Here is a 16,854-nt window from a genome sequence, read left to right as displayed (position 1 = left end):
ACAAAGTATGGCTCTTCCCCAAACAAAAGAATAACCATTAAGAAAATTAAAAATTGAGCAAAGAGAAAGAGATACAAAAAGGTAGTCTCTGTGTGTTCCTTTAAAAATATGAAATGAACCCATGAGCACCTTTTAGGGTGGCTCTTACCTTGCTGGTTGAGTGGGTGAAAGCTCAATCTATAGTTGACTTGTAAATAGGGCCTGCTCCTCGCCAAGTGAGGTGATGTTTTCTGAATGGTGTGGAAAGTTTAGAAAGCTTTCTAAAATTCCTTTCACATCCTTCTAGTATTCCTTTCCCACAGGTGGGCTTAGTATTATGCCCTGTAGCCTTTTAGTAAAAGTATGAAGAACTACATGACAATTACTTTCACATGTATTTTAGAAACTATTGCATATAGAAAGGATTTCCTTTTTAAAATTTCTTACTACTTAAGCCCTTTTATATTCTCTCTTTGATGAGAATTATGTGGCCTGCCTCATTTCCCTCTCTGTCCTAATCAGAAATTTAGTAATAATGTTAAAGTCATACCAACAGTATTCTCTCGTAGTTGGAAAATTAGTTTTTTTTCTTCACTTTGTGATTAGTTTATTTTGACTGTTCCAAGTATATATGTATTCTATTTTGCATGTTGTCTTAAATCTTTCTTGGAAATGAAAATTATTATTAATCTACATCATGGTTTAGATTTGAGGTGTCTCCCAAAAGCTCATCTGTGAGACAATACAAAGAAGTTTAGATGTGAAATGATTGGGTTATGAAAGCCTTAACCTAATCAGTACATTAATCTGCTTGAACGGATTAACTGAGTGGTAACTGTAGGTAGGTAGGATGTGGCTGGAGGAGGTGGGTCACTGGGGGGCGAGCCTTTGGGGTGTATATTTTGTTCCTGGTGAATAGAGTTTCTCTGCTTCCTGATTGCCGTGTCCTGAGCTGTATTCCTCTGCCATGATGTTCTGCCTTACCTCGGGCTCGGATGGAGTTGGCCATCTATGGACTGAGACTTCTGAAACCTGAGTGCCAAATAAACTTTCACTTGGCTAAAATTGTTCTTATCAAGTTTTTTGGTCACAGCAGTGAAAAAGCTAGTTTAAAATAGTATGATAACATGAACTCTTTAATGGTATCATGATTTTAGATAAACCAACCATTTGGCTGTATCTTTAGGATTTTGGGTTTAGAAAATCACACACAGTTTTCAACTGACTGTTAGAAGGCCAGGATTTTGGAGGAAACAATAGGGTCAAGAAATTCTGATAAATCTTAGCTAAATATTCAAGTTATGTGTTATAGCATGGGTAATCATTGATTTAGAAACTTTTTTGTTAAGGCAGAATGCAGTTTGTGATGATGATGAAGGAACATGAGTATTTAGTTTAGAGATAAACTGTGATGCTTTTTTGTTTTAAAGAAAATAAGGATTCGACAAGGAAATTGCAAAAGACAAGAAAACTCCTTTCTCACTAAGCGGAGTTGAAATGTGAGCAGGATTAGTCATTCTCTGCAGTGTGCTCTCCCCCACTTGGTTCTGCTTTGCCCAGAGCATTAATTGTAAGGTATTGTAATTATTTGTTTATGGTCTCTCTATTAAAGTGTAGTTGGTCCAGCTTTGTTCTTCTTGGGCCTGCTGTATCAAGAACAACACTAGTAGTAAGATTTTTACATGTATGATTCCTGTTTCTGGAATAGATTAGAAGGAATTTTTTAGGACAGTATGTATTTTAAAATATTGGCAAATATTTTGTTGAAGGGGACTGGTAAAATTACATTTTTACCCCTGAATGTAATATATGCACATTCTACAAAATAATCATAATTCAGAAAATCTAACCTCCTGTGTTTCTATGACTGTTAAATTTCAAAGAGCAGTTAGGTGCTGAGGCCTCTCTGAATGGGACCAGTAATACTTGCTCGGGAGCCCTTTCTCTCTGCCTCTTGGCACTGTGGCTGGGCATGTGCATCCACCCACATTCATTGAAGGCCTACAGTATTCCTGGCAGTGTATTGTGCCAAGGACACAGTGGTGACCAAAACACGGACTCTTCCCTCAGTGATGGCATTTATATCCTGGAAGTCCTAGAAGTAGACACAGTCCTATAATTTGCACAGTGAACCTTCCAACTGCCTTCTTTTTTCTTGAGGACTGGGTGGCACATAGAAAACCATAGCTAACAAGGGTGGGAGTCATTAATTTGGCCACTTGTGTTAAGGATGCTCTGCAGAACATTATGATCAAATGATGGTAGAATGAGGTCTACAGTCGAATATCACTTTGGTGACATATTAAGACCTCTCAGTGATTTGGACTTCAAAGCATAGTATTCTTCGTGGGAATGTAGAGGTGGATTATGTCAAATGTTGTCCAGTGAAATTCTGATTGGTGCCAAAAAAATGCCTGTGGAATGGCTGTGTCTGCCCCTGTGATCATGTCCCTGGTGGCCTTATGTGTGAGACTTTCAGTTTTAAGTAGCAGTCTCTGATGTTTGTTGGTGGCGTGACCTGGAGCCGGTTTCTTACACCTTGAGAGGCTCAGAATCCTCATCTGAAAAATCAGGATCACTTGATGATCCCCTGAGTGGTTTTGAAGAGCGAGTAACATCTGTTAAGTGCCTATTACAGGACTAAGGACAGAGGCCCTCCATATAGGGCTGCTCTTATCTCTTGAAATGAAGGACTTCTTATTCTCTAGCATCTTGAAAGACAGGTTTATCATACTTTTTGAGTTATAATAGTCCATGTTGAAATTTCAATGAATCCATGTTATATTTCAAATGCTACAGATTATCTCTCTCTTGGTTCATAGATTAATGCTCTCTACTTGCTGTTTTCCCATATGACTTAGGATAAGTCTTGAAGCAAAATAGTAGTAGCAGCTATTTGCTTATTATTTTTATTTTAATTATGTAATGCCTAGTGCCAGGTATTATATATAAGCACAGCATGTAAGTTATAACTCTTGTAATCCTTATAGTGAGGATCCTGAAGCATAGAGAAAGGTCAAGTCTTGCTCAAGGCCGTAGAGCTGCCTGACATTGGAGAACCTGCAACTGTCACCCGGGCACATCTGACTCCAAGACCAGCTTCTTAGTCTACCTTTTCCCCTCTCAGCATGTGTTAAGTAACCCAGAAGATGGCCCTTCAGAGTGACAGACACAAGTGTATTTTGGATGAGTTTCAATCTGGGTTGCTGCGATGTCTTAATCACACATTGCAGTTCAAGGACTTGTGCTTTTCCTGTTATGTGTCAAGCTAGCATGGATCCCCCATGAGCACTGCCCTTTATTTATGTTCCTGCTGGGCTGGCCCTTACTGTAGTGTGGCCTCACAGAAGTTCTTAGTAGGCAAGACTGGGGAGAGACATTGTGTCAAGGGGCTAAGATCTCTGACTCTGGAACCAGACAGCCCTGAGTTGAGTCCCAGCTCTGCCAGTTACAAGCTGGAATAATGTTCATGGTTAATAAAAACTATTTTGTTCTTTAAGCATAGGCATGGGCTGTGCCACTTCTGTCTTCACTTTCCCTACCTCAGTGCTCTACAGGTGATGGGTCCTTTGTCAAAGTTTGATGAGGGAGTGAATGAGTATAGACAAGTTGCACGGTTGAACACGTGGTCAGTTATTTTTCATTGTGCAGTCACATTGGTCTCAGTGACTCTGATTCTCTCAATTTTAATTAGATCAAGGATTGAATAAGTGGAAGAAGTTGACCAAGCAATACTAAAATTATTTGTCAACAGTAATGGCTAACATTTTTTTTAAGTACTTGCGATATGATAGGCACAGACTCAATATTTTGTGTTTAGCTTACTAAATCTCAAAAGGCAGATTTTTTTCCTGTTTCATGGTTAATGAATTTTATACCATAGCACTTGCAGAACTGGGCTTCCCCTCAGGTCTCTTTCTAGTGGCCATGGTAAAGCTCTCAGTAATTGGTAGTATTATCTTTTATTTCTGTTAACTTCTGTGGGGCAGAATCACGTGCTGATTTGAATATTGATATGGGAGTTTTGCAATTAGTAATTAACATAGCAATCTTGGCATGGACATACAAATAACACATTCCTTAGTTAAAAATTCTTGCTTTGGGAAAGTCTTTACATTGGAGCTAAAATCCTCATGCATGAGGTTAAAACTTTTTTTTCCCTTTTGTTCTACCTTTGACGTAAGTAGAAAAATGCTATCCATTGCTAAAAGAGGAGCAGAGCAGTGCTTTAAATGATGTTAAATGATAGTGTTTTCCTTGTCCCCCCACCCCCAGGTTAAACTTCTCTTGTGAATTTCATATCTAGGGTTAGATATCAATGATCTTTGCATTTACTACTTTTGATGCTTTTCTATTTTTTCCCTGGTTTTCTCCAGAAGTATAGAACCCAGCATTGATGTCTTTGACCCTGATTGATACTTATTATGGAATGAGACTGTCTGTCCTCCTTCATAGTCAGGGTCTGCAACATGAAGAAAAGTAATCCTTGTGAGGATGCCCATTTGAGGAAAATCATCCTCTCTATCTTATTCTTCATGAGACTAATCAGGGTGATGTTTGGGAGGGACCTGACCATTGCCTTTCCTGTACACCCCCTTCTTTAGCTCCTAAGTTCCACAGTTTGGAGACAGGAATGGGCTTTCTGATCTAGTCACATACAGGACTCTGAAGGGCCGCAACAGGATTTTGCTTGTTCACTAACACTTCCAATCTGTGTAGGAGTTGACATGCTACCCTTATATGTCATATAAGAACTTTTTGAGAATGGAATTGATTTAGTTACATGCATTTTTCAGTTTCTTTCCTCTAAGAACTCTTCTTCATCTTTGGTACATTGGTGTATGTGCATGCTCACATGTTCAAAACACTTTTTTGTTTGTTTGTTTGAACCATGTGTATATTGGTGGATTCTTAGAATTTGCTGATACTTTATTATGAGCATGATAGTTGATGTTAGTTTACAGGTATCTTCTTGGTATCTGTTTCTAAGGATTCTGGAGAGCAACATTTTATTTTTACCTTTTAGTGTTGTCATGGGGTTATCACTGAAGTTCTGAGTCTTTTTCCTGACTCCTCCATTTCGCTGTTATTTTTCATTTAAATATATTTCATGCTGTTGATCATCAAAAGCCTATCAGCTCTGTGGCTGTACCACTTCCCAGATGTGTGACATTAGGAAACTTCCTGCCTGAGCTTATCTGAAAAGTGGAATGATGGCACCTACCTTATAGAGTTCATGGGAGACTAAATGAGATAATGCAAGTCCTCAATACAGTTAGTTATAATAAAGGTGAGCACAGGCTATGAGAATGTTAAGGTCAGGACTCACTGCTCAGATCACACAAAAAACTCCCAAGTGGTCACCAGGCCAGGAGCTAGCTAAGAGGAGAAAGGGAAGAGGTTGCTTACGAGGACAGCTGTAGCCTATCACAAGTCATAGGGCATGAAATATGGGGAGACAAGATGGAAGAGGGGATGGGGCACAGATCAGAGGAGTCTTGTTTTACCAAGCTCAGGGACTCCCATTGAATTCTGGGGAAATTTCCGGAAGAAGAATCCGGAATTATGTCACTGGACACATACTGACTTGTGGAAATGAATTCTACAGGGTCCACAAGAGACATGGACACCTATGAGTCCATGTCCCAAGAGTTCCCAGAGGACGGAGAATGTTAAGACGGACAGAGGAGGGCAAAAGGACAGGCCAGCACTGTGTTTCCATTGGATGCTTTCTTTTAAGTTCAAGGGCACATGAAATAAAACTAAAGAAAGGTCTGTTGTGCAGTGACTCCTTTTGAGAAGGTGAATTAGATAGTCTTCTGTGTAAATTTCTAATATGGAGAAAAATCTGCTGAAGAAGTGTTCCCTGTGGGAACATGTGTATGCCTGCCATAGTGCAGATCTCCTGGCCTGTGCAGGGAAAGACCTGTTCTCCAGCACCCTGTGATCGAAAATCTTCTTTTCTCATAGCATATGATACAACTATGGTTCTTTTTTGGGCAGTTTTCTTTTGATTAACTTTGTGTCTGGAATTGAACATTTTCTTTTTGATTATTGTTTTCTGATCATTTTTCTCAATGGTGGTTAGCAATAGAAATGGAAATATACCAGAAAACAATATAAATGAAAAGGAGTCTTCTCCTCATCTTGAATACATGCATATAAACAAGAAAAATGAAGAAGAGTAATGAACTTGCTGTGCTTGGAATGGAGTGTTTTGCTGTGCTGTTTGGAAGTGTAAATGCATGTCCTGGTGATAGCCAATTGTCCGAAGTGAATGTTGGCTTTCTGGAAGGAAGAGACATTTCCCGGTCACCTTGTTTGGCACTCCCTCACTGCTAGAGAGAGTTTTTGATGTTGCAGTGCTGTAGTAAAAGGAAACTTGTATGTTTCTAAGAACAGATTGTTAGAAAGTGAGTTTCTTTGAAATGCTTAAGCAGAGAGCATTTATTTTATGCTGAAAGGGTTTGATTCTTAACCCTTCCCAAATATAGCCTTGATGTTGAAGACTTGAAGAGAAGAAAGAAGGTAACTGGTATTGGTTCTTCCTTCCTGCCCTAAACACCTCAAAAACAGGCCATCCATCTAGGAGGCCACTGGTAGTGGACAACAGGCAGCCAGGACTGTGATCCTTGAAAGAAGAGCACCCCATGACGGGGACTCAAGCCTGCCCAGGGTTTCTACTTGTGCATGTTCCCTGCCAAGATACAGGGAGGTGAGCCCTAGCAGAACATGTGGTCTCCTGGAATTGAGAAGGTGGATCTCGGAGTTCAGCTGTGCTGTTGAGGCTGGAATTTGAATAGCGGGGTAGTGGAGAGAAGGGAGCTACCTGAGGGGTGAGACCTACAGAGTGGTGCCTGGCACAGAGCAGCTGGTACAAGGTAGAGAACAGCTGGGTGATGCAAGAGGTCTTGTGTTACTGGGAGAGATTGACGTTTTGGCTCACCCAATGTGGAGAAGTCTTGCTGAGCACCTTACCCATTCTGTTGAGACATCGGAAATTCCACAACCTAGGAGTAAGGACCATACCTTAGAGGAAGGCCGTATGCAAGGACCACGGACATCTCTGAAATAGACCCATCTAACCAGGTAGAGAACCAAGCCTGACAGCGTCCAGAGGATCCACCAGTAATTGAACTGCTGCCAGAATCAAATGGAAACCCTCTTAATTGCCTACCTTAAAATTGAAAAGAAGCAGAGAAATATGATTCATATTCAAAATGTAATCAGTAGAAATAGTGACTGTAGGACAGTGTTAAAGCAGATCTTGGTCTCTTGTATCATTCTTCCCTGAAAGTTCCCAGGGCTTTTTGGAGAAGTGACTACATGCAGGGCAGAGACAGGATAGGTAAAAGGTGAATGCAAAACTTTTATTTTTAAATGTGAGAAAGTAAGGAAATTTAAGAGTAGGAGAAAAAAAAAGTGGAACATCCACAAAAATACAGAAGCCAGCTTGCAGGGGCTCCCACTGGCTAAATCTGAGACAGTTTGAGTTCCCAAATAACTAAGGACATTGGGGATGTTGGAGTTAGCATGTTGGAGCCATCACACTATAAAGTTTAAGTCAGGCAAACATCACCAATGGATGCTAACCTAGGGAGATTTTGATTTGGGACAAGATATTTGCATAATCTTGAAGTGTTTCCCCACAGATTACTTATTAGTTGCAAGAGAAAATGTAGTAATTTTTTGCCGGGTTTCTGTTCTCGCGACTAAAAGGCTCAGAGGTCACTCCAGTTGAACTGGGCTAACTGGGCTGCATGAAATAACCACACAAGAGACACAAATACCTTTTTCTTTGGGGTTGCTGTGATGGCTCCTCTGACCTTAAGGGTCCCCAGGAAAAGAGAGAGAGAGAGAGAGAGAGAGAGAGAGAGAGAGAGAGAGAGAGAGAGAGAGAGAGAACGCGCTCCCACGCGCTCACCCCTTTTATTGAGGAGAAGCTATTCAAATGAGGCAAGGGGTTAGGATTCAGGGAGCTGAGTCTATCTTCATGATGTCCACTGTCAGCAGGTTGACTGACACCTGGGTAGGCCACACCCAAGGGCACAGTAAGAGAAGGGGACACACACAAGGCACTTCCATGGAAGATTCTATCCTAAAGAGGGTAAGGGGTTATATTACAAAGGAACAGGTGAGCATAGCTCCACCCATGGGGCTGTAGCAAGACACACCCATGCACGAGACACTGACCCTCAAACCCAAGAAGGGTGGGGAAGGCTCTGCCACATTTCTGTGACTGAGCGCCTCAGCACCCAGCTGGCGAGTGTGACTCAGTCATGTGCAAGGTTGATCTCCCACAATTTTTAATTGGAGAAATTGGACTATACTTTGGGATCAAAGTAGACTTTTTTTTTTTTTTGTATTCTGATGAGATATTAGAGAATTATATCACTTCTTTAGTTTTTCTGGCTGAGAAAGTATAACCTGAACTGAATCATCAGGAATCACCTGAGGAAACGTCAGACAAGTCAAAATGGAAATGTTCTATTAATATAAAAGGCAGAGAGGCTATATTCTTCTAAAGTGTCAATGTTATAAAAGACACAGGAACATTGTGTGTTATAGACTTAAGGAAGATAAAGAAAAATGGCAATTAGTGCAATATCTGACTCTAGACTGGGTCCTGGATTGGAGGGAAGTAAATATTATAAAGGTCATTCTTAGGTTAATTGAACATGGCAGTAGATTAAAATATTAACCAATATTAAATTTACCAAGGTTGATCACTACCTTGTGGTTATGTAAGAGCATAATTATTCTTAGGAAATAATTTCTGAAGTATGTAGAGGTAAAGGGCCATGAAGTTTGAAACTTATGGTCATATGGCTCAGGGGAGAAACTCACATGGGTGTGGAGAGAGAAGTGAATGATTAAGTAAATGGGCTCAATGATTCGTAGGTGAATCTTTGTCCTATTATTATTTTATAATTTTTCTGAGCTTAAAATTATTTCCAAATTAAAAAATGTAACTATGACTTAAAGAGGAAAAAAGAAGATATGTAGAAATGATACAAGGGTTGCTTTACTTCCTCAGTGTGACTTTTCTTGTGTGGTCACAAGACCTTGCCTATGGCAAATAAATAGTTTTATGGATAGTGCCTCTGTCACTTAGCAAGCAAAACCATTTCTGTATCTGTTGGCTAAGAAAGCATATCTAGTGCAAGAAGGTTGAAACCGTCATGCCATTCATATAGTGGAAGAGTTTGGGAAGGATGAATCATGGAGCTGAGCTTAGATTTCCTCTTTGTTAACTTATTAGCTGAGTAGTGGGGGGACAGTTCCTTGACCTTTGGGAACTTTAGCTTCTGCATTTGAAGATAATACTTGTGTATTCTCAAGATCTTCAACCTCCAATAAGAAAATGCACGTGAAGGCCCTTTGTAAATAATCATGACTTCTATAAATATTAATTTACTATGAATATTTTTGGTTAAAGATGGAAAATGTCTTAGACTAAGCTAGAGATTTTCCTTAATTTGGGTGGACCTCTCTCCTCTTAAAGGTCAAGTTTTTACTTGGTTGATTAAATGAGTTTCTTTTCCCCATGGATACTTTGGTTCCTGTTGGTTGCCTCCTTTCTCATTTCCTGCCTTTATTTTTCTAGGCAAAGCTTCAGTGCCTGAGGAGGTTGTGGATTTTGAGTATCAAAAACAGTGAAGTTGGAGCTATCAGAGGATGTATGAAAGACGATGCAGGTAAGTTATATTCTGCATTTTACTCATTCTAGAAATACTCATGGATCTGTAATCGCTTCTCCTTTTTTTTTTTTTTTCTCCCTGAGATTGTATGTAAGGCTCTGAAGGGACAGAGGGAACTTCTAGACCTTTGTGGTGCCCTAGGGCAGAGTCCGCCTAGGGAATGGCAGTATTTGTGGGCAGGTAGGGAAAAGAATTACAGAAGCTAGCTCTCCCATTGGAGGACAGGAGAAATGCAAGCTGGAGTGGGAGGAACACATAAACAAAGGGCAGAGGAGACTGTTTCAGTCCCCACCGAAAGGTCACAGAAAGGCCGGTTCTGTTTCTTTAATAATTTGGGGCAACTCCTGTTCCTTTCTAGGGAATTGCTTTTGATTGAGGTTTTACCTGGAAGCTTGCACTTACCAAATCTGCTTCCTTCTTTGCACCTGAGCAGTCTAAGGCCATCCTAGTCTGGTGCTGCTCAGGGTGCCAATTGGAATTAGACCTAGAATGTAAGAGCCAGCTGAACTAAGTAGTGTTTTTAGTGTCATCGCCGATTTCCATACTAGCATGATTACTGTGTTCGTGTGTGTGTGTGTGTGTGTGTGTGTGTGTGTGTGTATCTCTAAACAATCTATTTCTTATATATATATTTTTTAATGCGAGACTGGTCTTTTGCATATGGTGTTTTGCAACTTGCATTTTTCATTCAGTTGTGTTGTGAGATTTACTTGTTGCATGCAATAGTAATAAATTAATTAATTTTTTTTTTTTTTTGTTAAAGTTTGGTTTTGAGACTCTATCACAGTTTATCTGATGTCCCACTTCCCTGCAACATTTGATATTTTGTTGCCAGTCTGGTGGGTGTAGACAGTATATCATTGTCTCTTAATTTGCTTTTCTTGATTAATAGACTGAGCATTTCTTAAGTATTCTTTGAAGAACAAAGTTCAGGATCTTAAGGTAGATAATTTTTTTTTCTTATATGTTCAATGAATGCAGTTTGTTTTGCTTTTTTTAAAAATATAGTTTAACAATTTGTTTTAATTACATGCATATGGTCTGTATTTCATTGCAAATCTCTTTTGGATTGAGGTTTTTGTTGATTTGTGTATTTGTATTCTCATTCAATTTTCTTTTTTCTCTTCTGGCTTTGAAATGATACATTTTATTTCTGTTCTTCTAATGGTTATCCTGGAAGTACTGTGTGCACATTTGACAGTTTAGAAGTCCCTCAGTATGTGGTATTCTGTTTCCTTTCTACAATAATACAAAACTCATAGGACAACTAGCAAAGACTCACTCCTTCAGTACTTCAGATCTATTGTTTCACCATGCAAATTAGACAGTGGTATTGTTTCAAGTTGGTATTTGTTTATGTGTTTATCATTTCTTGCTTCTTTTCCCTTTTCCTATCCTGTACCTTTATTCTGATTAGATTTGCCTTTTTCAGAATTTCTTTTTCTGGGAATCTCTTGGTGGTAATATTTCTCAGTTTTGGTTTCTGTAATGTCTTTATTTCACTTTTATAGTTCTTAGTTGACAGTTACTTCTTCCTGGCATTGTGAATGTCCTGTTCCATTGTGCTAATATGGTTTTAATTTTTACTCTTAGGGCATCTGTTAGTTTTCTTTTTGCCATTCTTTAGTAGATGATTTAACTTATTCTAATATTGTTTATTTGTCTTGGTAGTTTGTGGTTTTAATACATTATGTTTATGTATAGTTTTCTGTTTTTCATCCTGCTTTATATTTGCTCTGTTTTGTGTATCTGCAGATTCGTATCATTTGTCAGTTCTGAAAATTTCTCATGCTATTAGTCTTTGAGTATTCTCTATTTTCTCCATTCTCTCTTAATTTCCTCCTTCTGGTTTTGATTAAATGGATGTTAGAACTTTTTACTCTTCATGTCTTTCTGTTTGATGTTTTATTTCTGCTTTGTTCTGGGTAATATTTAAGATTTGGCTTCTAGTACAAGAATTCTCTCTTCAACTGTATTGAATTTTCCATTTAGCCCATACATTAAGTTTTTAATTTTAATGATTATATTTTCTCATTTCTAAAGGTTCTATTTCTGTTTTAAATCTTTATTTTTGATGGTGGTCTCTTTTACTTGGCCCAATTTTTATTCCATCTTTCATATATTTGAACAACAACAGAGTTGGAATTGTATCATATCCTAAATTTTTTTTAATTGTCAATGGACCTTTATTTTATTTATTTATGTGTGGTGCTGAGAATCGAACCCAGTACTTCACATATGCTTGGCAAGTGCTCTACCACTGAGCCACAACCCCAGCCCCCATATCCTAAATTTTTATAATACTGGTATCTAAATCCTTGGTGGTCTAAATCTGTGTCTTTTCTACTGTGCATGTTGAGTTTAGATTAATTTGCTAATATTTTGAGAATCTTGAGGTATTACTTGGGCTATGTATTGATTTGTACTAGGACCAGGAGGATGCTATGGACTGAGGACCACTTTTGTTTCCTATGGAATCCTGGTTTCAGGTTGGACTTTTCTCACCTTGCTAAATGCTAGAGATCTAGATGTCCCTGTCGATGGTGTGTTCAGAGTGGCCTCCAGAGCAGCCGCAGCTGCTGTGCTCACTCCTTAGTGCTCTTTGCTCAGGCTTTAGTGCACTGCTCTTGCCATATTCTTGTGGGATTTGTTTCTCTGCCTGGAACTAATGATTGCATTAAAAGTTTCTAAAATTAATTTATCCAGAATCTAATTATAGGGTAGCAGAAAGACCTGCAAATATCTAATCTACCATAATTACTGAATTAGGAGTGCCCAAGTGATTTTTAAAAAAATCAGTATTTTCTACATGCTTTTTGTTAGTTTACTTTAAACATTTTATACTTTTAATAATAAATTATTTTCCTTTATGTCACCCAAATATAAGAAAATATTGAAATAGCAATCTCTTTGAAAGCTTCCTAAACAACATCTGTATTCATACACTGTGTCCTTAAACTTTTGCTCAGGTTTTTTTTTTTCTAGTTACTCTATTTAATATTTACTCCCTTGGAAATTGGAATTACCACTCTTGGAATAACTTGGAATAACTCATTATAACAGAGTACTTATTCAGCACAAATTTATTATGTCTCCCAATCTATTTTCTGTCAAAGTGTCATTTTTTGTTCTCTCCAAAATCCTAGATATAAAAGATTCAGTTGTGGCTCTCTGCCTGTGGATCTTTTCTTCTTCACATGGAATGCAGAAAATAGAAGTTTGCTTTTGTGAATTAGGCATTATCTCCAAGCAACATGTCTTCACATTATGTATCCCTTTAATAGGCACAGTGTGAAAGTTTTGGTCTATAGAATGTTAAATTGCCCTGGGCTCTGGCATATGAAAGAAAAATTTCAAAATGATTGTCAAGTGAGATTGCTGATCTAGTAGTTTTAAAATTTATTCCGCAGCAGAATAATCACATAAAGGCAACCACACAGGTGTGTGTGGATTCCATGATGAAAGAGATACCTTAGGCATGTTTCTAATTTGCAAAGTCTTTATGCTTTGTAAGTTATAGGTATGAAGTTTATAACACTCGTGTAATATTAGGAAAGCAAGTGCTATAAACATTTCTAGGAAATGCTGAGCTCTGTGACTAGAGGTGTTCTGAAGATGGCCTGGTATTGGCCCTAGGCTTTCACATTGAAAAAAATAAAATACCAGAAAGTTCTGTGACTTTTCCTCTTTTAGAGAGCACATTCTACTGATGGTGGTTCCTTGCATCTGTGTCCTTTTATTCCTGGGTTTTTGTTGGCTGTCAGATCAGGCGTTCCTGCTGGGTTTTGCTTTCAAAATGGTTGTGTTAGCTGAGCACTCCGGAGGCTCCAAGCAGGGAGCTGGGAAAGTAAGGCACAGAACTGGAGCAGCTTCTCCAGGGAGCCGGGGCCAGCCCCTGTGCCGGGGAGCCATCATTCACTAGTGTGCATTGCTTGGATAGGGAGGGGAGAGTCTGATCACCTCTGCTCTGGTTTTTTCGGCCTTGGCCAGGCAGTTTACTAGGCAGAGCAGGAGCTGGCCCTCTGAGAATCTTCCCATTCTCCTCTTTTTTTATTTGTCTCTTTGAAGATTGTGATTTGGATCCTTAGATGCCTGATTTTAATGGAGTTCACCTGAGTGCAATTTCTTTGCTACCATGAAGTTGTGATTCTGGTCAGAGAGACAGCCCAGGAATGCATTCTTTCAGATATCCTTGTTAAAATGAGTGGTGATGAATCTGCCTTTGGCCACCAGGCCCTGTCATCTACCCAGAGCAGTGCTTTGCTGTGTGTGCTTCCTGTGTCTCAGAGCTTCAGTCCTTGTCACGTTGCTGTAGAGTGAGATGGGGTTCTTATCTCTCTGCCTTGGTTCTGGAACATGTCACCATTTGTAACATTGTCCTCATCTCTCTCACAAGGTAATTAATTGGTATATTTCTAAATAAGGGCTTGAAAAGTTAAGATTATTTTAAACAGCTTCCTCTCCAACTTGTCCTCCTTCCTGCTCAGCAAATTCACCTCTGAATGCTTATTGTTGTACTCTTTATTTGGTGTGTGCAAAAATGCCCATGAAATGATTTCCATTTTCCTCTGCTATAGTCAGGGTGTTCAGGGGTTGGCAGCATAGTGCAGAGGGAGCCATGTTAAGTTCATTGGTAGCAGACCACTGGGTTTCAAGTTGAAGGTCTCTTTAATCTGTGTGACTCTGGTTAACCACTTAGCTTTTCTGAGTTTTACTTTTCCTGCCTAATAATGACTTAATCTGTTCATATGCTACAGTAGTGGCTCACAAATATTTTAGTTTTTAAAGACACTTTTACATTCTTAAAAGTTATATGGGTTATATCTAGCATATCATGATAGCAGAATCATGGCCCCTAAAGCTGCTATCCATGACCAGTTTTGGAACCTGTTCATATGGTACCTTACATAGCAAAAGAGATTACAGATGTGATTAAGGTAAGGATCTTGAGATGGGGAGAGTATTTTGAAATATTTGGTATATTTCTAAATAAGAGTTTAGAGGAAAGTGCAGTAAAGTCATGTAAGCTTTTATAAGAGGGAGGCAGGTGAAGCAAAGGTTGAAGTGATGCTGTTACCAGTAGGTGGACTACAGCCAAGGAGCCCTATGAGGGGCATGTTCTCATAGAGCCTCTAGGAAGAATCCAGCCTTACCAGCATCTTAAGTTTATTAGCCTTATAAGACTCCAATTTTGAACTTCTGACCTCCACAACTATAATAAATGTTTTATTTTAAAAATCACTAAATTTATAGTAATTGTCACAGCAGTACTTGGCAGCTATTTCAGATATTTTGGGCATTAGAAATTTAAAGTGAGGGGCTGGGGTTGTGGCTCAGAGGTAGAGCACTCACCTAGCATATGTGAGGCACTGTGTTCAATCCTCAGCACCACATAAAGTAAAATAAAGTCATTGTGTTCACCTATAACTAAAAAATAAATATAAGAAAAAAATTGAAAGTGAGAATATAAAAGGTGTTTATTGATTTAGTTAAAAATAATAAACCTATTATAGGTTAGCACAAATTACTTTTTTGTGTGAAAAAGAACAATTTTTCAGTGATTATTGAGAAGACAGCCACTGCTTTATAATTTTGTAGATCAATCTAATGTCTGACTGGATTGAAAGTAGCTGGGTTCTCGGATCTGCTATACATTCAGTATGTTGTGGTATCATGTGGCATGTCACCTCCAAAACTCCCCATGATAGACTTATGAGACATGAGCATTAAAAAGACAAGTAATGCTTTAGTATGATTGTGAAAATAGTTTTGGCCTCTTGGACTACCTAAAAGTGTTTTGGGAACTCTAGCGAACCCTGGACCACACTTAGAGAATGACTAGGTTAGAGTACAGTCACATAGCTAAACACCTGACTGTAAAAGAATATAGGAGTCTGCCATTCTTATTCTGGGTATCAGTTAAAAAGACTGGGGGTTTCAGCCTGACATAGTTTGGGAGGGTGAGGCAAGAAGACTGCAAGTTGGCCAGCCTGGGCAACTGAACATAGCCCTGTCTCAAAAACAAATAAACAAATGAGTAAATAGGGTTGGGGATGTAGCTAAGTGGTGGGGTTCAGTCTGCATTGAACTGAGTTCAACCAGTACTGCAAAACAGAAAACCAAAACAATAACAACAGCAGATTGCATAGGGTTCTGTTGTTAAGGAAGAAAGGAAGAATGAATATCAGGGGACAGCAAACTCAAAGATATGTTATATCAAGGTGTGATGGACATAGTAAGTAGATGTCTTAGTCTATCTTCTGATGCTATAACAAAATATCTGAGACTAAATGATTTAGAAATAATAAAACTTTGGCCAGGTAAGGTGGCATATGCCTGTAATCCCTGCTCCTTGGGAGGCCAAGGCAGGAGGATTGCAAGTTCAAGGCCAGCCTGGGCAACTTAGTGAGACCTTGTCTCAAAATAAAAAGGGTCGAGGATGAAGCTCAGTGGTAGAACGCTTGTTGAGCATACATGAGGGTTCACTCTCCAGGACTACCAATAAACAAACAAACAAACAAATAAATGTTTGGCTCACAGTTTTGGAGGCTGGGAAGCCCAAGAGCATGGTACTGCATTGGTGAGGGCCTTCTTGCTACACCATCACATGGTTGAGAGTATCACATGGCAATACGGCATGTGTAGTAGCTCATGTCTCTCTTCCTTATTAAGCCACTAATGCATCATGTGGGTTCCATCTTCATCACCTTTTCTAATCCTAATACCCCCAAAAGGTTTACCTCCAAAATCTATGAACATATGAATTTGGGGACTGTTTTCAGCACCTGAACTTTTTTTGAGGGGGCACATTCAAATCATAGCAGGAGAGGATCACTAAAATGTTAGTTTCCCTTCTCCTTGACCTTGTATTAGCTGGGGAAAGTAAGCATTTTGCTTAGACTGCATCATTTCCAAATACCTATGACACAACACAATGGCATGTAGGCAGAGGCATAATTGCAGTGAATTGCATTTTTAGCATTTGTTGATAAATTATATAAAATATCTTTTGTTTGGTGTTCACAGGCAGCTTTTTGATAACTTGTTTGGGTCTTTTGAACTTAATAATACGCTTCCTTTCTTTGGGTAGGAGGAAAGTTAAAATGAGATTTTTAGATTCAGCTTTGATTCTTAGTTATTCATCATGGGTTTGGAAATAGATGGGGTGTGACCT

The 16,854-nt window shown here is 38.9% G+C and overlaps 1 protein-coding gene across 1 annotated transcript in view; it reads left to right on the top strand.

The window, feature by feature from the left end:
- Positions 1–16,854, top strand: part of Sgms1 (sphingomyelin synthase 1) — a 281,398-nt gene that overhangs the window by 92,433 nt on the left and 172,111 nt on the right. Inside the window, exon 3 of the mRNA XM_076834575.1 lies at positions 9,587–9,677. The gene's annotated coding sequence lies outside the window, so the exon portion shown is untranslated. The remainder of the gene's footprint in view (positions 1–9,586; positions 9,678–16,854) is intronic.

This window comes from Callospermophilus lateralis, chromosome 15 (genome assembly GCF_048772815.1).
Source record: "Callospermophilus lateralis isolate mCalLat2 chromosome 15, mCalLat2.hap1, whole genome shotgun sequence".
Lineage (NCBI taxonomy): Eukaryota > Metazoa > Chordata > Mammalia > Rodentia > Sciuridae > Callospermophilus > Callospermophilus lateralis.
The sequence above is the reverse complement of the archived record's forward strand: the minus strand, read 5'-3'. Positions and strand labels throughout refer to the sequence as shown.